This window comes from Mirounga leonina, unplaced genomic scaffold, assembly GCF_011800145.1.
Source record: "Mirounga leonina isolate KUSES-001 unplaced genomic scaffold, KU_Mleo_1.0 Mir_92, whole genome shotgun sequence".
In the NCBI taxonomy this organism is placed as follows: Eukaryota; Metazoa; Chordata; class Mammalia; order Carnivora; family Phocidae; genus Mirounga; species Mirounga leonina.
Window position 1 is genome coordinate 15,436,663 of NW_023270852.1, and position 25,638 is coordinate 15,462,300.

At 54.4% G+C, this 25,638-nt stretch overlaps 1 protein-coding gene across 1 annotated transcript in view; it reads right to left on the reverse strand.

Annotated features, from left to right (window-relative positions):
- The window catches only part of GDPD5 (glycerophosphodiester phosphodiesterase domain containing 5), an 82,511-nt gene that overhangs the window by 42,563 nt on the left and 14,310 nt on the right, over window positions 1–25,638 (reverse strand). Inside the window, exon 2 of the mRNA XM_034995590.1 lies at window positions 8,398–8,481. The gene's annotated coding sequence lies outside the window, so the exon portion shown is untranslated. The remainder of the gene's footprint in view (window positions 1–8,397; window positions 8,482–25,638) is intronic.

Here is a 25,638-nt window from a genome sequence, read left to right on the forward strand (position 1 = left end):
TAGTCAGGACACGCTTCCAGGAGGCAGCCCCGAGCTGAGGCCTGTCTCTGAGTGCCCCAGGGGTCGCTCCAGAGCGGCAGGCTGGGCCTCAGGCCCACCCACTACTTCCGCCTTGGCCTCACTCAGGGCCTCTACCTACCCTCATCCCCCACCCCAGCCCCCCACCAAATGCTCACCTCAGCACAGGGATTAGAGCCTCTGGTCGGTAAGAGGGGGCGAGATGCATTAGGGCCTTGCTGGGAATACCGACTGACTCGGAGCCTCCTAACTGCTGGGAATTGTCTGGTGTAGCTTCTGGGCCCGTGGCTCCCTGGGGAGGCACGTGGACTACGGTGCAGCTGCTGGGGGCTCTCGGAGCCACGCCGAGCCCAGGGCTTGGGGAGAGGGGTGGGGCCGTTGGGAGGGGTGCTCTCAGCTTTACTTTATTCTACTCCAGAAGGACTGTGTACTCACAAATGGACTCCCACATTCCCGGCCTTCCAGATCTCACAGAGCCAGGGAGCCAAATCTTACCCCAAGATTAGGGCCTCTACTGGCCAGATCAATCACATCTGTCCCACCTTCGCCCTGTGGCTGGGGCCTCCAGGGTTCTTCCTTGATCCTTGGTTTCTCAATCTGTAAAATGGGTAACAGCCTGTGCCTTGACTCCTATGGGAGACCAGATCATGGGGGGGAGGGTACAAGGAGGACAACATCGCCGCACTGCGGTATACAGCAGGTGGGCATTCCGTGAACAGGAGCCCACACCCAGGCTCCCCTGTTCTCACACGCCTTTTCCAGGACTCGCCGAGCCCGGGACTGACTCCCACGTGTCCCCTGCCCTCCCCCGCCGCAGCCCGCAAACTGAGCGTTACAAGGCACCAGGAATGGAAATTCCACTTCACATCAGGGAAGCAGAACTGCCTGCACTAGGCCTCGGCCCAGGGCTCAGCTGATCGTGGCTCTGGGAATCGCCTCCCCTCCCTGCCACCCTGCCTGGTAAATTTTCACACTGTTCATAACTGCATGGCCATCTTGGGGAGGCAAACCTCTTCTGTCTCCTCTGCATGCTCTCCTGGGGCCTTTTCGTCTACTCCCAGGGCTTCAGTTACCAGGTGTGGCCAAGCCCACTCAATCACTGTCTCCCGACTGAGACAGCCAGCGGCTCCTGGCTGCCTCCAGGAGTATCCCCCAGGCCCTACAGACCCAGCACAGGCCACCCTGACCCCCTTACCACCCCAGCCTGCTTCTAACATCACTCACAGCCTCTTTTCACCAGCCCCTTGGCCACTGGCCTGGCCCAGGTCTCATCTCTCCCCTAGACAGGAAATCCTCTGGCCTCCCTATGGAGGTCACACCCCACCAATCTGAGTCCTCCCCTGTGGCCAGAGTGAGCTCTTTAACAGGCAAATGGCCAGGATCTGACTCTCCTAGCCTCACCTTCCAGAATTTGCTGTCTCTTCTGCTGATGAACACCTCCCCATGCTTTGAGTCTCAGCTCAGATGTGACCTCCTCCAGGGAGCCTGCCCTGAGCTCCAGGTTTGGTTAGAGGGTTTCCCAGCTTCCGATAGCCCCGAGTGTCCCTCAGTCTTCCCCAGGCACCCCATGTGAGCACGGCTGATGGGCCTGCCTCCCCCATGGAATGGCCTGAGTTATTCCCATGTCCCCAGTGACCAGCCGTAAGAGGTGGGGGACACTGGGGACTTGCCAGACTGGACTTCTGCGGGGGCCCGGAAGTTCTGCTAACAGAGATGTACTGTTCAGTCACTGAGCAGTCAGACAGGCTCCCAGAGACCAGACTCTCCCCAGCCTCCCCCGATACCTCCTCTTCCTGCCAGGGCTAATGACATTACTTAGGATTGATCAATTTCTCCAAGCCACCTCCAGGACTGCTGACACTAGCCAAGTTCCCAAGAAATCCGTAGCCAGGATCTCCTCCTGCTCTGGGATAAGAGAAAGCCCTCACCTCTGAGCCTGATGTTCAAGGGCGTCCCTCCGTCCAAAGTTCCATTTTCTGTCCGAATTCCTGGCCCCTGCCCTGAACTTCCACAGCCCCCTGTTTTATACACAGAAGGGCCTGCAAGGGGCTGGGTCTGGGCATCTGCTACGGAGCAGAAGCAGGGTACTGGCACCTCTAGGCTCCTCTCCCACCCTGACATCCCGGACATGGACCTGACCCACGTCCCTGCTCCTCTCTTGCGTGACCACCCTCACTGCCCAAGCCTGTTCTCTTTCCTGAGAGTGGAAAGAACTTCAGGCCAGGTGTCAGTGCCCAGGTTCCAGCCTGGTCTTCAACGGACCTGCTGTGTAACCTCGGATGGCTTACTAGCTCTCTCTGAGCCTTACTTTACTTGCCTGAGAAATGGGGACTAGATGGTCATGACCTCGGGGTCATGAGATTGAGCCCTGCATTGATCACCATGCTTGGCACGGAGTCTGCTTGAGATTCTCTCTCTCCATCTCGCTCTGCCCCTCCCCCCGTGCTCTCTTTCTCTAAATAAATCTTTTAAAAATTAAAAAAAAATTTTTTTTTAAAAGACCCAAGGCTGCAATAAAAAGGAATAAAACACAGATATATGCTACAACAGGAATAAATCTTGAAAACATGGTGCAGAGTGAAAGAAGCTAGTCACAGAAAGTGACATGGATTATACCTGTGTCATCTCCTGATGACAATCTTCCAAAGTCGACCTCCACAGCCTTCTTCTATGCATTGGAAACATGGGCCCCAGGTGAATGGATGAACAAACCGGTCCACCCAGACAATAGAATAGTTCTCAGTGACAAAGAGAAATACGTGATCAAGCCACATAAATGCATGAAGAGACCTTAAGAGCATATTGTTCCATGACAGAGGCCAGTCTGAGAAGGCTACATACTGTATGATTCCAACTCCATGACGTGCTGGAAGAGACAAAGCCATGGGAGCAGTAAAGAGATCAGTGGCTGCCAGGGGTCGGGGGCGGGAGAAGCATGGAAGATTTTTAGGGCAATGACACGATTCCATACGATGCTGTAATAATGGGCACATGTCATCAGACATTTGTCAAACCCCACAGAATGTCCCACACCACGAGTGAACCCTGGTGGAAACTATGACTTTGGTTAATAATCCTGTGTCAACATGGTCTCATCAGCTGGAACAAACGTACCACCACCCCAACATCGGCTGTCAATAACGAGGGCAGCTGGTGGGGGGGGGGGGGGGGGGGGGGGGGGAGGGAGAGTACGGAGCAGCTCTCTACTTCCTGATTGATTCTCCCGTAAACCTAAAAATGTTCCCCAAAGGCTATTACTTAAGTACCTATGTATTCAATTTAGATACCTATAGCGATCAATTGATGAATAGATAGATAGGCAGGAGGGAGAGACTAAGTGATTGACCCAAGGCCAAAGAGCTAACTGAGAAGAAGGGAAGATCTGAACCCGGGACTCCCGAGCCTTTCCGTGCTTCCAGCCCCAGAGGGAAGGTCTGCCCATTCCTGGGGCATTCCATGTCTACACCGGCCACGATGTCTGTATCCCTGCAAACTGCACATCAAAGGGCCAAGCCCAATATTTCGGTTGGCACCAGGGGAGCAGGGGCCAGGGGAGCAGGGGCAGGGAATGGGGCCGAGAACCCAGGGGAGGAAAAGGGAAACCCCTGATGAGTGCAGGGCTGGAGGAGGAGGAGACCTGAGCTTCTCGAGCAGTCTGCCAGGACCCCGGGGAGGGAGGCAGGGCACACGCATGCACGAGGAACAGCCCCCTTTCTCCCTGGCCACAGCTGCCCTCCCTGGCTTCAACCCCAGCCCAGCCTTGGGTGACCAGCAAGCTGGGTGACCCCACAAGCCTCTGGCCTCGGCTTTCCTGTCTCTGTCATGGGATACATGCCACCAGATGATCTCCCAGGGCCTTTCGGGCACACACCCTAAAGCCTTTAACCACCTGCTCTCTCTTCAGCCTCAGGAGAAAGGCAGAGACGGGGCAGGAGAGGAAGGAGGGAAAGACAAGCCCCACGGTCCTTGCCCAGTCTGAGGAGAAGAGGCCCCTCCCTTCCGAGGACGAATGCTGGGAGCCCTCAGCCTGCTGCTGACTAGAACAGTCAAAATGAGGATGACAGCTGCAGGAAGGCCTGTAACATTGTTAGAGGCCTAGTCACTCTGAGCCCCAGGCCAGGGCTGCCCCCGCTCAGATGCCTCCACCATCTTTGACGGGGACCAAGGGATAGGTAGTCACAGGCTCGATAGCTCACAGCAATGACCCCAACATTCCCCTAGAGTAAAACCCAAGGCATAAAAGGCACAGGGCTATGAGGATGCCTCCCCATAGTGCTCAGGGAACATGGCCTTGGAGGTAGACCAGGCCTCCCTGTGGTTCTTCCTCACTGCCCTGCCCGTGCCCTGTGCCCAGGAGGGGTGTGCCTGTGAACGGCCTTCGCTCTGGGCCCCTCTGCTCATCTTCAAGGCCTGGAAAACTCCTACTGGGCTCAGCTCAACAACCGCTCCTCCAGCAAACCTTCCCTGCCCAGGTCAGGGTCTCTTCTGGGTCCCATTAACTCCTGTGCCTCTTCGGGTCCCAGCACTGATCATTGCAGGGTGGCTTCTAGGAGAGGGCAGATCTAAGCGGAATTCGGAAATAAGGAAGGATATGTGGCAAAGTGGGGGAACATGGGGGCTCTAGGTAGGGGGACAGCACAAGGAAAGCCTGGTGGCAGGGATGCATGAGCAGGGCCTCCTGCAGAACTGAGGGCAGCCCCAGGCTCCAGCCAGCAAGTTAAGCCCCATGGGGGCTCCATCTGGAGGTGGTGGGGGGCCTGTTGCCAACAGGAGACTCCTCGCCCTCTGGGAGCCCAGGGGTAGCAGGGCACCTCCAGCCAGCTCATCAAGCCACCAAACCCAAACCCAGGAGACAAATCCCTGGCCCCAGGGCTGGGGCTGGCAGGGGGCAGGACAGACAGGGCTGATAACAGGATCACCCAATCCCAGACCCTGCCCCACTGCCCAGAGGCCTGGGTTTCTGCAGTTACCTTCTGAGGAGCACTCAAGCATTTACCACCATCCCATCTGTGGGCCTCATCAGATGGCTAGAATGGGGAGATCTGGCTGCCCCCATCTCACTGTGCGGCCCTGGGCAAGTCGTTACACTTCTCTGGGCCTCACACAAAGCCCGAGATTTAATGAAACCAGCAGAGAAGGTACCCAGATATAAGGAAGGAAGGGAGGCTGTCATGGAGGCAGCTGCCTGGGGGGAGAGGCCGGGGGAGGGAAAAAGATAAGGCGGGTCAGCAGCACCCCCCTCCATCACGCCTGCCCATTCTTTGGGGAAAAGCAGCTCAGTGGCCAAGGCCTGGCCTCTGCAAGAGCCCTCAAAGAATCAATCAGGCCATAATTAGGGTCATTATTAATCTCTTTCCACAGTGGTGCCAGGGTTGCTGTTTCCAACACTTCCATACCAGGAGACCTCTGATTTCCGCTCCGAGCCGGCCAAGCTGGCCCGATCTTCCGGGCGGCCTGGCCCCCGACCCCCACAGTGGGAGCCCCAGTTCTCCTGCCCCTCTCAACCATCCTCCTGCAGAAAGGGCTCCCTGCTTCTCCCTCGAGAAGGGACGGCTTCCTTGGAACTGCGGCCTCTGGGACAATTTATCCCCTACCTAAAGCTCTTAAGCTCCCCTGGTCAATGTTTAAGAAGCCTCTGCTCTGTTGCAGGCCCTGCCGGGAGCCAAGAACGATCCACAGAGAATCAGACATGAATCTTCCTTTCGAGGAGACAAGCTCACTGCACAACGACCGCCACGACGACACCCCGTGCACAGTGCCTTCCAGCGCACGCGGGCCTCCACGCATCGGCTCATGGAAGCATCTGGCCAGCTCTGCAGGGAAGCACCAGATCCCCGGCCTATGGGCCCATGGGGAGGAGAGGCTGGTGGAGGTCAGGATAGGTGGGCTGAGCTTCAGTGAAGGCCCTACGGGGTCAGACCCGCGTGTCTTCGGTGTGTTTGGAGCTACAGGCTGGACAGGAGCCAGGAATGCACCCTGCCTGGGGGACCTGGCTTCTCTTGGCATAGGCAGGACCACTGCTTCCCAAGTCGGGACTATGAGCGTGGGCTGAGTAGTCCCCAGGAGTGACCTGGCCTTGCCCAGAATGCCGAGCTTAGCATCTCAGAACTCAAAATCTCTAGCTATAAGCTGTCTAAACCAGGGTCTTAGAATCGCCTCACTCAAGACATACAATCACGGAATCCTGGTGCAGTCCTACAGGGATCTAAGAACCATCCTTGGATTTCAGACTATTTCACATGTCAGCACCGAGAAAGATCTGGAGCCATTCCATCCAGCCACGCTTCTCATGCAGAAATCCCCTGTACAGCTCCTAGGAGTGGTTCCCCAGCAGAGTGGCCTGCATAGGCTTGCATACATCCTGTGACAGGCCCCTCCCTCCCTGGAGGGCTGAGTGCTTCCCCCCTTGAAGCTGTCAGGACCCCCACCCCTCTTCCCTGGCTGGCACTGACTGGGGTCTTCCCAGAGCAGGCAGAGTGAGCAAATATTCTTAGGGCTTCTGGTGGGGCCTCAGGGGTCAGCCCAGGGGCCTGAGGAGGGGGAGCCTTTCATCAACCTCTCACCTCACTTGACACCCCAGTGCCTCCCAGGAGCACGGGACTTTTCCCAAGGCCTCTCCCTGGGTCCCCGTGAAGTGGGGGTGGGGGAGGGGGGCACCCGAATGGGAGGAAAAGGAGAAAGCTGAATCTGGCAGAGACTTGCACTGAGCAAACCTGTCCAAGCCCAGTTTTTACCCCCAGAGGGAATGGAGAGCAATGATTTATTTTGTTTATTTATGTAAAACAGCAGAGTTATACAAACGGGCTTCCCAAAGCAGGCCCTTGGGGACGAGAAGAGAAGCAAGGCCTACCATTTAAGGAATCTTTCTCTTGCTTCCTTCCCCTTACACCTACCTGTGTAGCCTCATCCCCCCTCCCCCCCTCCCCCCACCCCCGCCTCCAGGTCCCTCCTCACACCACTCTGCTCAGAGCACACCACATTATTCAGTCTCCCCACCTCCATGCCTTTTGCTCATGGTGGGCCCTCCCCCCACCCCACTTCAAGTCCTATCCATCTTAACAAATGGACCCTGTGCAAAGCTTGGTCCGACCCCCCATCCCCCCAGAAGCCCACCACCTCCTGTCTCTGTGTTCTCGTCATCTGGCAGAACTCTTGAGACATGATCGCAGGCCTCTGTGCCCGGTAATTATCTGCTTCCGTAGCTGCCTTGTTCACCAGGCTGACAGCTTCTCCAGGCTGAGATTTTGGAACTATTTGGCCAAGCTTTTCTGAAGAGCCCCAGTGTCTGTGGCCCTGCACGGGGCAATGGGGACACAAGATACCCCAGGCCCCATCCCTGTGAGGGGAGTCACTGTGCAGGGGGCCTGTGTCTCTGCACGGGGCCTGGCACCAAGCAGGCCCTGGTTTATCTGTCAGTCAGAAAAGCTGGTCAAACGTGCGGTGGAAGGAAAGATCAGAGCCTCTTCAACCATGTGACTGCACAGACGTTTCTGAGCCCGTTTCCACTTCTGCTCCTGAATAATAATTAGCCTCTCCCAATTTACAGAAAAAAAAAAAAAAGTTACCAAAAAAAGTCTCAATTAAGTATTTTCTCCCACAATTTTTGCTTAACCCCCTGATCTGTTTGCACACATCTATTCCGGGTCTAGTAGAAGATGACCTCAGCATTAGCACAGAATACTGACTTCCTGTCACTCCGTCTCTCTTCATCGTGGTGCCCTGTGAAGGACGGGGGCCCCTCTACTTCCAGGCATGTCTGAGAACCTGGGGCCTGACCTTTTCTTCCCTCCTTTCAAATGTCTTGGTCTCCCTTCCGTAACCAAAGAAAATTGAACTTACTCGAATGCTGAGGAAGAAAGCTGCAGCAATTTGCTGGCCCAGCACGCCTTGAAGGTTCATGCCAATTCCGTGATTCAAGACCTCCAATTCCACCATTTGCTATTCATTCCTTTGGCTGAAGCATCACTTTCTCTAGGATTATCTTTTAAAATACAGATCTCCCCTGGAAATGGGAGCCCTTTAAACCCCCAAACTGGAGGTCAAGGAAACTTAGTTTAATACATGGCCCTAGAGGCAGAAAATCACAGGGACTGAGAATGTGCAATGAGACCCAGTTCTACCACCTACTAATTGGTATAATGCCACCAGACCTCAGTCTCCTTATCTGTAAAGTGGGGATAATAATTGGTATAATACCACCAGACCTCAGTCTTCGTATCTGTAAAGTGGGGATTATTATTATTACTGTTGTTTTTTGTAAACTGTAAGGCGCTGTCCCCCTAGGAGAGGCAGGCACTGTTATAAGCAGCCAGTGTGTTGCCCGCTGTAGCTTGTCTCTAACTCCTTTCTCCCTCTACCCTTCCCTTCTCTTTTCTTTACCTGGAAGAAGGTATCAGCGGCTGTGAGCGGGGCTCCTGAGGATGTCCTGTCCACGGAGGTGGTGATGTCACTTCCCTGGGACAGCTGAGGGGACAAGGGGACAAACCCGGTCAGATCACTCATCAGTCCACCCTGCCTTCTCCTCTCCCACCTGACCCTTGACGAGTCCCCACACGGTGCCCACCCTGTGCTGGGTATGGGCCCCAGGGATGGGCCACACCTTGTCGCTGCCCGGGGAAGCCGCCGAGTCAGTGGGTGGTCCAGTTGTGGGCCACCAGACCCCGCACAAGCAATCCTACCTCCATGCATGCTGCCCACAAACCAGCCCCAACCCCAAACCCAGGACAACCAGTACCCCAAACCACTCTCGCCCCCTCTGGAACCCAGGGAAATGCAATCCAAGTCCCAGCCACCCTGGAGAGAAACTGGGGCTGCGTGTGGCTCCTGGGGGGCGCTGAGGCCCTTTCGTGCAGCCCAGAGACCTGCTTCTCCGGAGGTAGCTGCCCAACCAGCTGCTCTTCTAAGGCAGCTACTGAGGGTGGGCCGCGGGGCTGGAGGCGGGATCTGGGGCACCGCAATTATGTGGCTAACTTCTGAGTCATGTACTGCCTCCCCCATCCCCAGTTCCTACAGCCAGCAGGGCAGCCCTCCTGCTCAGGAACTGGGAGGAGAGACGGTGCCAACAGGCCTCGGGGAGAAAAGGAGAGAGGAGGCAGCCCCGGGGCAGTGCTGCTGGCTTATAAGGATGCTGCTACAATGCCCACCAGGGCACGCTGAGGCTGGCATGGCTGGGAGCCTCCCTAGGCCTCCCAGAGAGCCAGAGGCAGAGCCAGGGCTGGGACCTAGACCTCCTGCTGCCGTGCAGACCCACGACAGGGGTGGCTCAGGCCCGCTGCCCAAGCCCATGCCAACATGAGAACTCTCCAGCCCCATCAGGCCCCAGAGCCACACGCCGGCAAGAAATACACAGCCAAGTCTCAGCCTCAGACTGGAGAGGACCGAGCTGGACTCAGAGACAGCTTAGAAGAGACATCCAGCTCCTGAGACACAGACCCCTGGGGCACCCCAACCCTGCCTCCTACCTGCAGTCCCCAGCTTTCTCCCAGTGCTACCGTCTACAAAGCATACTTCCTTCCTGCGTCTCCCATTATGACCCTAAGTGACAGATGGAATATAAATAGAGCAGGGCTTCTCAAACTTCAGTGTGCAAACAGATCACCTGGAGACCTTGTTAAAACGCAGTCTGACACAGTGTTTTCTAGGAGGTCTAGACTGGGACCCGAGATTCTTCATTTCTGACCAGCCCCCAGCTGATGCTGGTGCTGCGGGTCCAAGGGCCACAGTCTGAATAGCAAGAACACAGTTGTTAACAGCATGAGCACTGGGGTCAAACTGTCCAAGTGAGAATCTTGACTCTTACTGTGTAACCTTGGGCAAGTTACCTAATCTCTCTGTGCCTCCATCTCCTTATTATAAAATAGTAACAATGACAACAGTATTAAACCTGACTCATAGAGGTTGATGTGAGGACTAAATTATGTAAAATGCTTAAAGTGATCATTATTTCAAATGTAAAAACGGAGACTCTGAGAGATGGGCACAGCGAGCAAGGTGGCAGAGCCAGAATTCAACCCCAAATCTCTTCATGTACATCCTGAGACACCAAGCCACCAGAAAATGTCACAGCCGGCAAGCCCTCCCCCACACGTGGAGATTGAGGCCCAGAGAAGGGCGGGGAGCTGGCAAGTTTATGAGAAAGTTGGTGTCAGAAATCCAGGCTCGTGACTCCCAGCCTCCTGTTCTTTCCACCTAACTATCCTTCTGCACTGAAGAGAAAGTGTCACAGATTCTCTCTGAGGGGTCCCAGCCTCTGCTGTCAGCCTGCACCAGGGCTGTAGCTAGCCTGGCAGCCAGATGTGGGAATGGCGGGATGTGGAGGCCGCCCCCCTGCCCACCATGGCCCGGGTTCCCCGGTGCTCTCAGAGCCCCGCCCAGCAGGCCAGGTGAGAACGGTCTGGCGGCCTCCTCCCATCTCCATCTCCTACCTCCAGGCTAAGGCACTGCTTGGTCTCAGAGTCCCCCAGCTGGGGTGGCAGGCAGAAGGTGACATGGCCTGGGCCCAGCTCCACCCCCACCTTGGCTTCCCAGCACAGGGCCAGTGGGAGCCTGTGAGTCACCTGAAGGAAGTGCCTGGCCCCAAACAGGAAGTGGCTCTTCAAGCTGAAAACCCCTCCAGGATCCCCAGGGCCCCGCAGCAGATGGCTGGGGGAGCAGAGCCTGAGGAAACTGACCGGGATATAGTAACACCTATTCGGATTTTACCTGAAACTCAAACGTGGTGTCCATCCTCTGGACTGTGAAACGTGGCCAGGGGCTTTTCTGCTGTGTGATCTTAGGTACATCAGTGCCCTTCTCTGAGCCTTTATTCCCTCATCTGCCGGATGTGGGGCTGCATTACAAGACTGCCTAAAAGGACGCCTGGGTGGCTCAGTCGGTTAAGCGTCTGCCTTCAGCTCAGGTCATGATCCCAGGGCCCTGGGATCAAGTTCCACATCAGGCTCCTTGTAGGGAGTCTGCTTGTGTGTGCACGCGCTCGCACTCTCCGACAAATAAATGAATAAAATCTTAAAACAAAACAAAAACAAACAGAAAAACAAGGCTGCCTATGGCCTGGCATTCCACAATGAAATGAAGGGTTGGAGGAAGCAAATATGGGTTTTAAAAAAATGAGCAAATGCATATATAAATGAAAGGTATGAGTGAATGCAGACATATAGATTTAAACACCAGCCGTAGGACAAGCTCCATCATTTATCTGATGTTAGCTGTATGATAGAGATCTCGCTGATGAGATCTCCTCCCACCCCCTGAATCACCCTGAGGCACAGGGAAAAAGGGCTACTGCCCAGAGCCCACACATCACAGACAGACGCTCACAAATGAACATAGCAGAGAACATACGGGAGACTCTGCCACAGGACATCCGTGGGACCCACGAGCATAATCTGCTCCCCTAACGCCACTCAGGCCCCCCTAAAACCCTTCCATTCCTTGGGCATGAGGAACAAAGAGGTGATTCTGTCCCGATGAAGAACTTTGTTGCTGATGGTGGTGGAGGTGGGGGGGGGGGGGAATAGGAGGGGACCAAGAGGCAGGAATGTTTAGGGGCAAATTCAACTTGTCAAATCCTTTCTCCAGACAGCAATGAGCAATAGCTTCTTAGATAACAAAGTATCTGTTTCCCAGGAATGCCAAGCAACTATTTTTTGTGGGGTGGGGCTTTTCTCCCTATTTCAATTTGTGGTCCTAAGGACCTAAGGGTACTTATGAATTAGTGTGGTACCCACAATAAATGCACAAAGTGGCCAAAGAACATCTCACAGTATCTTAGAATTCATATTACTCCAATTAGTGTAACATGAAATGTGACACGAACTCTTTACATTGGCAACTAGGTGGACCTGAAAGGCTAGGACTCAATAGTTTCAATTCTATAAATGTTTAAAAATTTGAATATTTCATCTCGATTCAAATGATTTTATTTTAAAATCTGATATTCACTGATTATAATGTGTATAGTTTTGATTTCCATAGATAATTTCAAGGCATAAAAACGATTTTTGAACATACAAGTTTTCTTTTCTTTGCATTTAATTTACATTTTTGATGGAAATATACTCAAATTCCATGCACTTTAAATATAATTGCATTTTTTTTTAAAGACTTTATTTATTCATCTGACAGAGAGAGACAAAGCGAGAGAAGGAACACAACCAGGGGGAGTGGGAGAGGGAGAAGCAGGCTCCCCGTCGAGCAGGAAGCCCGATGCGGGGCTCGATCCCAGAACCCTGGGATCATGACCTGAGCTGAAGGCAGACACTTAATGAACGACTGAGCCACCCAGGCGCCCTGTAATTGCATTTTATTTTTGATCCTTCAGATTGTTACTATTGATACCCAACTTTCAAATGATGTGCAAATCTTGATTATAAGGATATAACTATGATGATCTCACTAAAATGAACACAATATATTTTATGAAATAAATAAGGAGTAATGTATGTTTTATCACTCATCGGAACATCACCAGCCCACCAACAAAACACCCAGATGTGTACTCATAATCACATTCAGTCTTCTTTGCTATTTTGTCACTTTCAGTTGTATACAATCATAACTTTACATGTATATTTCAACTTATATTATGAAGATAGAACTGTTAAGGTGAGAAAATCAAATTATTTTATTTAACAGTTTCTGGGTTTGTTTTATAACCTTCAAATATCTGACAGAGATATATGGGCCTCTATTTGTATTTTTGCTCTGGGCCCTGCACACTTGGCACTGGGCCTTCCTGTTTACCCCCTGCTCCTCAGCAGGGCAGGCAGGGAGGGGCCCGGGCCTCAGGACAGGTCTTGCAGTGTCCTAGTCGTTAAGCCTGGTGAGAGCAGGACCCTGTCCATCTGAGCACAGAGCGAACCCTTTCCACAGTACGTGCTCCACAGATGGTTGTCAGATGTGCTAGTGATTAAGAGCGGTGACTAACCACTCGGCTACCTAGCTCAGTCCATCCTGATCATGGAGAACTTAGTTCAGGTTCCAAAGTAGACAGGGCTGGGGGCTGGAGCCAGTCTCCCAGTTGGGGAGCTCTGTGGGATTCTGCTCTGGAAGCTGAGAGAGAGCACGTGGGCCTGAGGGAACAGTGGAAGCACAAGGAAGCTCTCAGAAGGTCTTGCCTCTAGCAGACCATACAGTCCTGGGGCACCTCTTTTGCATCCCCCTTTCTAACAGGTGCAAAGAGTTATCACTTACTGGAACTTCCTCTGGGCCAGGCTCCACATAATCAGCACCATATATGCTTTATTGGAATATAATCCATGGACTAATTCTCAGGAGAGGCCTCTGCCATGCTCCACCCACGTCCCCTGGGATCCCTTTACTGTTCAGGGGCATACCGGCTAGCATGGTCCCTCCCAACAGCCAACATCTGTGGAGGCGTGTGGGCAGACTGCCCTGAGGCTGCTAGAATCCCTTTGTTTGCGGTCATGGCCATTCCCCGGGGCCCCCTTTACCAGAGACCACCTGGGTAAAGATCTAAGTTCTCTAGTATCCTTGCTCTGACAGTCAGCTCTGGCCCCATGTCCGCAGAGCTTCTCTGCAGACTGAGCCAAGTGCCCTTCCACTCTTGTTTCTCCTCCTCTTTCTGGTTCTACTTTCTCTATTCTCTTAGCAGCTTCTTTTCTGGAAAACTTCCTAATAAATCACTCTCACCTGAATCCTTGTCTCAGGGTCTGCTGCTTCTGCATCTCACCTGAAACCATGTCTCAGACAGCTATGAGGTCGGTGCCATTAATTTTCCCATTTCCGAGACAAGGAAACAGAGGCTCAGACCTCGAGTTGTTAAAGCTCCCCCATGTGGCAAGCAGCAGAATAGACTTGAATTGAAGTGGCCCCTGGTGCAAAGCCTGAGCCCTGACCCCTCTACCTGCCAGCATCATCTGATCTGTTTACAGCCCTCAACGTTGTCCCCTCCTGGCCATCTGAACTAACTTTCATTTTTTTTTTTTTTATTTTTTATTAGAAGTAAAGCAGGAGGATCTGTAGATGATCCAAGGGGGATGACTAAGTCCTCAGATTCTTCTGGTTGGCTCAGATCCTGTTTTGGTCAATCCTTGTGAATCAGGGCGGGTCCGACATTCTGGGAATGCAGGGAGACTTCAAACCAACTTTATGAAAACAAGTTGTAAAAACACTGGCCGCCACTCAAAGCGGCCGCTGACCAGCTTGGCTCCACGGAGCAGGGTTGAACAAGTTCACCAGAAGGGAACGCACAGCAGGACAGCCTTCGGCTAGACCCAGAGGAAGAACTTCCCAGTCATTGGGAAGAAAGGGAGTGCTCTCTGGAAAGGAGTGGAGTGCTCGCTGGAAACTGGGCGAGACAGGTCTGTCCATTGCCCCTGGAAGCAGCCAGTCCAGAAGAGGTGTCCGGGGAGGAGGAGGAGACTCGGGCTACGAACACCTGCTCTAGTTCCCTGCAGGCCCCCGGGAAGCTGGGTGTGTCTGCCTTGGAAGCAGGAGGATCCACGCCCTGACCTTCCCAGGCTTTTCTTGTTTAAAGCAGCTCCGAAGCCACCCCTAGAGCCCCGGAGGCAGAAAAACACCAGAGGCCAACTCCGCCCAGCTCTGAGCATCAACCACTGACTTGGAACCCGCTTTATGAGGATGCTCGGAGGTTGTGGGGCTTCTGCCTCCTAGGAGGTCAGAAGTCTCCGCAGGAAAGGGTCCCCCAATCCTCCCACCCCCAAGGTGGACCCCCAATGGAGGCCCTGCAGCCCGGCAGAGCTCAGGGCAGCACGGAGGGCTGCCACCGTGCCACCTCCTCCTCCCCTGCTCTGCACAACCATCCCTCCTAGAAAATCCCCCCGCCCCTGCAGAGAACCAGAGCCGGTGTTCCCAGCCGGTCTCTCCCTGCTCCTCCCTGCACCTCCTCTGGGCTGGCTCCTTCCAGACAGCAATGGACGGGCCTGAGTCTCACCCAGTTGGTTCCCCCCAACCCCTTTCCAGCCTGCACTCTCTTTCCTTCCTTCCCTCTCATCCAAACCTCTGCAAGAGCTGTCTACACTCCCGTCTCCACTTCCTCCCTCCCACCTGCTGCTAAACCCACAGCCCTCTGTTCCCGCCAAGTTCAACCATGACCTCCGTGTGAGTGAGCCCACTGGGCAGCTCTCAGTCCTCCCTGACACGGTGGGCTTCACCCTCCTTCTGGAAACATCCTCCATCCCTGGCGTACAGGACACCACTTGCTCTGGTTCCCCTCCCTGTCTCCGGCCCCCCTCTCAGCCCAGGCCTTTTTTCCCAAGCCCTTTGTCCTCCTTCGCCCTCTCCTTGTGCAAGATCATCCAGCACTGCTGTCTCTGCCTGGACCAAGCTCAAAGCCCAAGTATCCAGTGACCCCTGCTCATCCTGGCCTGGACACCCCACAGGAACCTCGTACCCACGGTGGCCCAATGGGAACTCATCACATTCCTCTAAACCTGCTCCCAGCCCCCCATCCCTATCTCAAGGCACCTCCATCCTCCAGTCTTCCAGGCCTGGCAGATGAGAATCACCCTTCCCACCCACCTTCCTCAAGCCCCTAGGCCTACCTGAGACCTGTTCTCCACCCTCCTCCCCTCACCTCCCACCAAAAAGCCCTCAAGTCTTGGCTCAAACTCCTCCTGCAGGAAGCCTTCCTTGACTCTCCTGGTAGATCGGCATGCCTCTTCCTGTTTTCGTGAGCCCTGCAGTGCCCGCTTCAGCAGCCAGGCTGTGTCCAGCTGCATACTGATGCCCCCGGCTGGCTCTGGAAGGACAGAGGCACTGCCTGATCTGACTGTGGGTCCTAGCACCCAGCCCAACTTCTGCACACAAGAACCCTGGGAGAGATTCCCCAAATCTGGGGAACTTATCTTTCTGCTGAATTTGCCCCATTGGTGAGATCCGGATCTCCCTTCTGCCCACACACATCCCAGGGCAAGGGCTGTCTCTGCTCTGCCCCTCCTCAGGGCTTAAAACACAGGAGCTCTTAGCCCCTGTAGACACACATGTAGGAGGAGAGAACCCACGGGGCCTGCAGGCAAGCAAGGGGCCCCTCTCACACATGTGCGAGCACGTGCACAAACACACAGAGGCAGACACACACAGATACAGAGCGCACATCACAGGCAGCCCCTGGCAAATACACACGGACGCACGGGCACAAACGCAGCGCGGAACGGGGCCTCTGCTTCCCTCATGGGCACCATGGGCGCCAGGAGTCAAGGTTGGCTTGGCTGGGGCTCAGAGCCGGCTCTCACAGCCGCAGGGAAGGGGCCTGGGGCAGGGGCAGCAGCGAGAGCACACCGCTCTGCGACTTCGGCCCTTCTCTTCCCCTCAGGTTCTGAGGCCTCTTCCTCCAGGAAGCCCTCCCTCTCGGTGCTAGATGGGGAGGAGGCCCCCAGAGGGGATCCCGCCCGGATCCCACCCTGATCTTTCCCCTGGGCCCCTTGTCACGTGTAAGGGAAGGGCTGGGCCGGCCCAGTCACAGCTCAGAGTTTTTAGGATCAAAACTAAGTCCCTTCCCCAGCCCTGGTCCTGCCTTGCCTCCCCATGGCAGCTCACATGCCCCTCCGAGTAATCCTTGGCGGTTCCCTTTCTCAGAGGTGGCGCCAACATCAGAGGGAGAAGCCGGCCCTGACGAGTCCATCTGATCCTCAGGACAGCCCTGTGGGGTGCTGCTGGGGTGCTGCTCCTTTACAGGTGCGAGACAGGTGACTTTCCCAGGGCCACACGGCTGCCAAGCCCTTCTTCTCTGTCCCTGAAATCCTGTTCCCAGCCACCGGGCCCTCAGGAGGGAGCACCGGCCGCGGAGAGTGCCTGGAGGAGGCTGCAGGAGCGGAGGCTGGAGGGGCTCGCAGGGAGGAACCCGTGCCCGCCAGCTCCCCTGCCTGCCGAGCTGAATCGGAGGCACCCTGTGTGCCGCAGCCACGTGGAGGGCCTGAGGCTGGCTCCTTTACTAACTCGCTGTGGGACGTGGAGTGAGTCCCTGGGCCTCAGTTTCCCCATCTGTGATGTGAGCAGGAGGTGGACACCACAACCCTCGGGATCCGTTGCATTCGGACCCTGCGTAGGACAGGGTGCTAGAAGGAGAGGCCAGGAGAGATGCAGGGGCTGTTCCGCACCGATGGGGCTGAGGCCAGAGGAGGAGGCCACTGGGTGTTCTCTGGCCCTGCCAGCTTCCCTCAGGTTAGCTGCTAGGCTTCCCCAGACCCCGCTGCCAAGGCAGGCACCCTCCCACCCTTCTATCTCCTCTCGCAGTGGAGGAAAATTGCAAAGTATCCAATATACTAGAAGGGGAGAAAAAGGTAAGTGAGCGTGGGTATGCATATCACATGCAAAACCGATGCAAATGCCCTAGGCAAACACTTGGACATGCACCCCAACATTCCTGTCCTCTCCCTATACCCCCTAAGGCCAGCACCTTCCCAAATCCTGCTGATTGCACCTCAGAAGTGGCTCCCTCATTAGTCAGGCCCCTTCTTCAGCCCTGCCTGAGAAACAGCCAAGAACCCCTTGGGAGAAACCCCATATGCAAAGTTTTTCTCAACCTGGCCTCAATTCACCTTCCCAGCCCCCCCCCCATCTCAGGAGAGCCCCAGCCACGTGGAGCTAAGTCCCCAGCCACAAACTTGACCTGCCACACCTTTACACAGCTAGTCTCCTCTGCACACTGAACTCCTATAGATCCCTCAATACCCAAATGGGAAATGCTGCAGTTCAGTGAGTTGGCTTCTGCATTGGGAATCAGGTCTTAAAGTCCGCACACCATGAGTAAACCGCATATGGTCAAATTTACCCTTGACTACATACAGCTATCACTTATTATTTACAATGCCTAGTCACCGTTCTAGACGGCTCTCATGTTTTGACTCACCTAACTCTCACAACTGTAGCAGACTGTATTTTCAGAGACATCTGCAGCAGTATCTTTCATCCCACATGCTCTTTCTACAATGTTCCCAGGGAGAGGTAGGGCGGGGGGGGGGGGGGCTTGGGACTAATGGCTGGAGAGACACCATGAGGTTCCCCAGGCCAGCTCACTGAATGTGATGCAGCTTCTGCTGAGCTCACTGGAATACTCCTGCTGGAGCTCTGGGCCGCCGTGGAGACAACCTGACTGCTCCGAGCCTGCCATTCTGTGGGGAAGCCCAGATGAGTCCACAGCCAGGAATGGAGCCTGCGACTACCCAAAGAGCGACAGAGACCCAGCCAACCTCCAGCTGCCCCAGCTCCTCACTGTTCTAACCGCCATCTGACTATAACCACGTCAGAGACCCTGAACCACAACCGCTCAGCTGAGCCCACCATAAGATACCTGACTTAAACACACTGAGATGATAAAATGGCTGTTCTTCTATAAAGTCACGGAATTTCGAGGTGATTTGTTTTGTAATAACAGTAACCGGAACATTGTTATGCCCACTTTAGGGAAGAAGAATCTGAGGCACAGAAAGGTTAAGCAATTTGGCCAAGGTCACAGAGCTGCTAATTGGCATGGTCAGGATTCGAACCCAGGCAGTTCAGTCCCAGAATGCACAATATTCACTGCTATGCCATACTAACTGCCTTCAAGGTCTGCTTGGTCCCCAGGCCCACAGCAGGCCTCAGGGAGTGCCTGCTGAATAAATGACTGAGGGAAGGAATAAGCAAATGAACAGGTGAGTGAAAGCAGAGCGTTGAGCTCCCAGGTGCAAGGCAGGACCTCAGGCAAGCCTGAGCCATGCGGAGGAGTCTGACATGAGCCCCCCATTACTGGGGCGGCGCTGCTGACCACAGCCCTGGGAGCAGGTGGCCATCAGAGGAACCTGGCAGATGCCACTTGCCTCTGGCCCCTCGCAGAGGAGCCTGAGATGCTCATCTCCCTGCTCCCGGCCTTCCTCAGCCCTGCACGCTGCAGGATTATACACGGGCCCCTGGAGCGCCAGTCCCACCTGAGGACAAGGCCTATGGATCCTGGAGACTGCAGCAGGAAGGTCCCTGAGCGGGAAGGCTGGAGACCCTAGTGTAATCCTCGCATGGCCACTGACAGGCTGTGCGAACTTGGGCAAGTTCCTGCCCCTCTTTGGGCCCAGGTCCTCTCCAGCTCCACTGCTCTAAGATTCACCAGACGCTGAGCCGGCCTCGTGGAGGAGGGTTAAGGTGAGCTTGGGTATGTGGGTCCCATAAATCCCAAAAGGGGTCCATCCCGAGATGGAAAGTGCATAATGAGGACGCATACCCCGCCCCCCTCACTGGAAACCTGCCTTGCAGGGCATTTTTACACACACAATTTCTAATCCTTGCAACTCCACCAGACTTAGCAGTGACGAAGGACTCAGACTCACAGCTCAAGTGATGCCAGAAGCCAGGGTCCAAACCAGGCCCATTCACCTTCAAAACTCCCACTCTTCACAGTAGCAAGAGGTGACACAACCCATACGTCCAGTGACAAACAAATGGATAAACGTGTGGTATGCGCATATGGCAGAATATTATTCAGCCACAGAAAAGGAAGAAAATCTTGTCACACGCTACAACATGGACAGACCATGAGGACATTATACCAGGTAAAATAAGCCAGTTACGAAAAGACAAATAAGGTATGATTCCACAGATATGAAGTATTTAGAATACTCAGATTCATAATGGAATGGAGCTTGCCAGGGGCTGGGAGGGGTGGGGAATAAGAAGTTATAGTTTCGTGGGTATTTCAGGGTTTTTTTTTTTAAGGATTTTATTTATTTATTTGAGAGAGAGAGAGAGAGCATGAGCCAGGTGAGGGGCAGAGGCAGAGGGAGAAGGAGACTCCCTGCTGAGCAGGGAGCCTGATGTGGGGCTCGACCCCAGGATCCCGAGATCAGGACCTAAGCCGAAGACAGAAGCCTAACTGACTGAGTCACCCAGGCGCCCTGGATATTTCACTTTTGCCAGTTGAAAAGTTCTGGAGATGCACTGTGCAACAATGTGAATAAAGTTAACACTACTGAACTATACACTTAAAAATTATTAAGATGGGGGACGCCTGGGTGGCTCAGTTGGTTAAGTGTCTGCCTTCGGCTCAGGTCACGGTCCCAGGGTCTTGGGACCGAGCCCCGAATCCAGGCTCCCTGATCAGCGAGGAGTCTGCTTCCCCCTCTCCCTCTGCCTGCCGTTCCCCCTGCGTGTGCTCTCTCTCTGATAAATAAATATAAGAATCGTTAGAAAAAAAATTAAGATGGTGAATTTTAAGTTATATGTTTTTTACCACAGTTAAAAAAATTTCCACTCTTGGGGTAGAGAGGGAGATTATAAAGACAATTAGGGAGGGGAGTCCAGGCAGGCTTCACAGAAGAGGGGGCTTTGAGTTGGGCAAGGTTTGGGCAAGTACAGACAAGTCTGGGGCATTATAGGCTCACAGCTTTGGCCTCTGCGTCCCTCGGTCTCTCCTAGGATCAGTCTGACTCCATCCCCCAGCCCACTCCAGTCCTTCAGATCTGCACACAAGGGCAGTGCCCAAAGGGGACCATGCATTGAAGAGAGAAGGGATTATTTAAACACCTTCTATGTGCTCCCAGCCCACTTACTTCATGACCTTAGGCCAGCCCCTATTCTTCTGGGGCTCAGTCTTCCCACCTGTACAACCAGAGGATGACCCAGGATTCCTTCTAATTCTCACACTGGGAGTAATCTCTGAGGAGAGGGGGAGGTCGGAGGTGCCAGGGACCTGCAGAGAGGGGGGACCAGGACACTCACTGTTCAAAAGACCAGGAATCTGGAGCTATGGCCTCATGATCCTGCCCCAAGCAGCTTCTGTCCACTTTACAGAAGGGGAGTCTGAGACCCAAGGGGATTTGGTTTCATTGCAACTCAACAAACAGGTGCCTGCCCCTACTCTGTTTGTGACAGGATCATAAATCCTCCTCCCAATCCAGTCCTGGAGTAATGTAAAGTAAAGCACAGTTCATTGTGCCAAGACGAAGTCCTCCATGCCCAGCATTCTCTCCAGGAATTGGGACTCTCACCTCTCCCCCGGATCAGGAATCTTTTGCCCCCAGAAGGAACGAGGTAGGACAGTCCTTGGTTCCGATCTCAGGTCTGCCAAGTACTAGCTGGGCCTCGGTGTCCTCATGCACATAGTGGGGATGAGGTCACCTCCCCGCAGCACCCCTGTGAGGGTTAGATGAGGCAAGGGCCCAAACGTGGAGCCCAGGGTCTGGGATACAGTAGGCACTCAATAAATGACCTCCGTCATCAGCTCTCTCCTTGAAGACAAAGCCATTTTCATCGATCCCTTTGTTCCTCTCAGAGCCAGCTTGTTTGTTTGAACACTTCTCAGAGAGATTTTCCCCCAGGAACACTGGGTGATGCTCCCTAGCCAGCCCCAGGGACAAGAAGGGAGGAGCAACAAGCCTTACTTATGGAAAAAATCAAATCACCATCACGTGGAAACACGAGAGAAGTTCTGGGGAAGCCCGTGGCGGCCCGAGCACCCTTCACCCACACTTTCCCTCCTCCACCCGGGAGGACCCACGATGGTCCTAGATCCTGCTTAATAAGGCCCGTGGGCGGGGCTGGGAGGACCGATGTGATCCGGCTGCTACTTAACTCACACAAAGCCGTCTATTCTTAGCCGAGCAGGGGCCCTAGCGCCTTGCCCGCTGCCATCAGGGCTGCCAGCCCTGCGGCGCAGGCCTAGCGGTCAATCGTGACCACGAGGAGGTGGCCCGCAGCCCCTGACCCAACTGGAACCCGCACGCGCGAGGGGGCTGCGCAGCGCAGCCGTGACACTGGGAAGGAAGGGGAGGCTGGGTTCTCTGCCCTGAGCCACTGGCCTGCACCCCGGGCCACCCTCCTACAGACCCTCCCCAAGCACCCACTCTGTGTCCATTGTGCTTGTTTTCCCACTAGAGTTTTACAGATCATTTCTCACCTGAATCTCACCACTCTGAGAGTTAGGTGCCCGTTCCCCACCTTTCACGGGGATGGGGAGACTAGGGGCTCACCCTGGGCCCTGGCAGATATGCTGAGTCACACCTCGCACCCCGGGCCGCCTGGCTGCAAAGCCTGGCCTGGTCCCAGAAGGAAGTTCCCCAACACCCGGTGACTTCGAAGCTCCTCCACTGGGGTCAGAGGTGCGAGAACATGTCTAAGCTGCACGGACCTTTTCAAAGAGCTTAACAGAAATGTTCTCTCTCCTGCTTAAGGACCACATCGAGAATCTAAAAACCCGATTTCTTTGCTCTGGGCTATAATTAGATCCTCCCTGCGAATTGGTGGCCTACTATGTGCCGGGCACCTTACTGAATGTCCCACCTGCTGGGTGGTTTGATCTGACCTTACAGTAGCCTTGTGAGGTTGGCCTTGTCATCAGCATGTTCCAGATGAGGCTGTGTCACAAATCCAAGGTAGCACAGGCACTGGATAGAGCTGGACAAGAACCGGGGCGTGTCAGGCCTTTTTAGGATGGGGGAGAATTGATGCTTATGTTTCCTGGCTCTTCTTTCAATAAACTGCTTAAGTTTACGTTTCTATTCCCTTATATCCTCCCTCCTGCCTGTCCCCTCCCCTCGCCCCCGTGCCAACCTAAGCAGAGGGAGCATCTGTGATGCCTCTGGGTCGCTGAGTCCAGCTGTCTGCGGACACTCCAGCCCTGCTCGAGCCAGGATACCATCTGGGAGCCTCTACGGAACAAAGGGCATTGAGAAGGACCCTCAGAACTCTGAGGAAAAGGATGCTGGACATAGCCCAGACCTGTCCCCCTGCACCTCCTCATGGGCAGAGTGGCTTTGACCAAGTGGTCTGTGTGACAAGCTGCAGGCTGCCCCCCAGAGCGGGCACCTAGGCCCCGCTGAAATAAAGCAGCATCCACACCAGAGATCTGAGTCGCCCTGACACCTCCTGGCACCAACTGGGAAGTGGAGGGGAGGGAGGGGTGACTGTCTTGTTCTGCCCATGGGCCCCAACCACTCCCCTCCCCCCCACCTACCCAGGGACACAGGCCAGAGGCTCCTGTAGGTGGGCAGGCCCTGCTGGACCCAGCCTTGTGAACAGGACAGGTAAGCTGGAGAGGAGGCGTTCCTTACATGTCCTCCCCACCCTCCCCGCTGAGCCCAGGACCCAACACTCTGCAGATGTCTGGGAAGCAGCTGGAGAGGGGGCAGTATCTGGTCCAGGGCCCAGCATACAGGAAGGGCAGGGCTGTTTCTCCTACTGGAATGCACGCAGACACAGGAGTGCAAACGGCCCTGGCCTGCATGTGCTGCTTGTCCATAATTCATGGACTCCTATCGCTTTGGCCTGGATAAAATGTACTCAGCAGGAGAAATCCACATGGTGAATAGTAAGCATCTACCGGGGGGCACTTCTGGGAAAGAAGTGAGTGGGCCAGAGGCCTGGGGGATCATGGAAATTGGACAAATACATGTTACTGACAACAAGAATGGTTTACACCTGTGTGGGTGAGTTTCCTACACACTTTCATAAACTTTATCTCATGGAGTCTTCACAAAAAGGCCAGTGTAGGAATTACTACTGTTCCCATTTTACAGATGAGGAAACTAAGACTCGGAGGTTAAGTAACTTACCCATTTTCCCAGAGGAGGAAGGAGTAGAACCTCCTACTCTGTACCAGACTGCTTCATGTACACAACCCTCAACCCCAGGCTGGCTCAACTCCCCTTCCCCCCAGATCACAGTCTGGGGCCTTAGAAGAGCCAGCAGGGATGACACCAAGGCACTTCATCCTGAGCCCAGTGCCCAACTGCTGAAGGGAGAGAAAGGAGTGAATTCCACCAGCAGAGCCAGCCTGACCTCCGCCCCAGCAAATGGACTGCCCCCAACCCAGGGAGCCTCTGGCCCCTGCCCAGTTAGGGCAGTCCAGTGGACCTCAGGCAGGGCAGGGAGAAACACTCTGGTCTTGCCTGCACACATGTCAAGAATTCCTGAGAGTCCTTCAGAGCTGGAGGGGAAATGCTAGGTGACTTTGCCTGACATGAACATGAGCAACTCAAGGTCCAGAGAGGAGAAGGACTTGTTCAAAGTCCCACAGTGGAAGAGTCCAGCCAGTCCACAAATGGGGCACCACCAAGTACTGGGGACATGGGGATGAATGTGACGTGGTCTGGCCCTTCCAGATGCTTCCACTCAGCTGGTGTTTAGACCCTCGTGATCTGCCCCAGGCAGCTTCTCCAACAAACCCCCTTTCCTCCCTCTTCCCCCACCACCTTGGCTCCTTACAGCGTCCTGAAGACATACGTAACCCACCTGTTGCCACCTTTCTACCTTTGCTCAGGCTCTTATCTTCCAAGAATGCTCTTCCCAGCTGGCCAGAGCTTGCCACCCCCACAACTCCCACGATAACCTCTGTGCTTCTTTGCAGAGCTTCACTGGAGCTCCCCCACAGCCTGCCCTTGCCCCCTCCCCAGCTCGGGCTGCCAATCCCAGGGGAGGTACTCTTCCCTCCCTCCTTCCCCCTTCTGAGCCTCCCCACACTCCTGCTCTCCCTGACAACATCTGTGCACTCTGCCCAGGGTAAATGCTCCTGGAAGCGGCTCACTCACACCCTTCAGGACCTGGGACTAAAGCCCAGATGAAGTGAGTTTCACGACCACACCCACCACAAAGACCCCTGAAAAATGAGAAGAATTACTTATTCCTTTTAGGGCTTGTATTTGTCTTTCTTTAAAAACCCTTGATGGGTACGGGGAAATGAAATGGAAGGTTCTTAGTCAGACTCGTCTTGGCATTTCCAAATGCTGGCTCTGTGCCTGGCACAGAGTAGATGTCTGAGATACGCTCTGTGGTGGATGAAAGAATAAGAGGATCTCCACCTTGCACTTCCTCCCACTGCCCGAAACTCCACCATTATTACCAATTCCTTCCTGGGGCTAAACCATGCTCCCTGTGATCCTCTGTCGAAATGCACACAGCCCCGGGCAAGAAAGATGCTCTAGCTGGAGGCCTCCTGTACAAAATGGGAAAATAAGGGTTTGCAGATCAGCCGTTCCCAAAGTGTTCCCTTTAGGCAGTGAGTCCCAGACCCTGCTCTGTGACAAAGGACTTGCAGGCCGAAGCAAGCTTGGGAAAGGCTGGCTGCACACTGTACCACCTGTTGGGATCCCTAATTTACATCAACACACGTTAAAAGCCCGGAGAAGTCTTGTTCCGATTGATGTGACCTAGCATTTCCCGAATTTGTACGCACATGCGTCCTAGGACCCTGACCACCCCCTGGAACTAAGGCTCCTGAGAGCACAGTTCGGGAAGTGTGGACTGGATGGAGTGCGCAGATGCACTGCAGGACGAGGTATGGGCACTAAGGGGCGTCTGTGCCGAGGCCACACACCCTTCCTTGCACTGGCCTTTTTACAGAGGCAAGGTCTGACCTAAGCCACCACCAACAATCCTTTGTGACAGAAGCAGAAAATGAAAGGGGCATCATACAGCTTACAAGTGGAGCACAGAGGAAAAGGAACAGGTGACAGGCCAGGCAGGAGACCTGAGTTCCCACTGCAATTCTGTGCTCACCGCTGGTCACTGGACACGAGACCTCGTCTTGCTGAGCTCTGCTTTAGTCATCCACAAAACGGGGCTGATGCTATTCTCAGGGCTGTTGTAAAGACTGTGTGGTAATGCACGCAGAGGCTTTGCGATGTACATCATTCTTGCCCTGCGTGGAGGCTGTGGCCATGTCTGGATTGACCACAA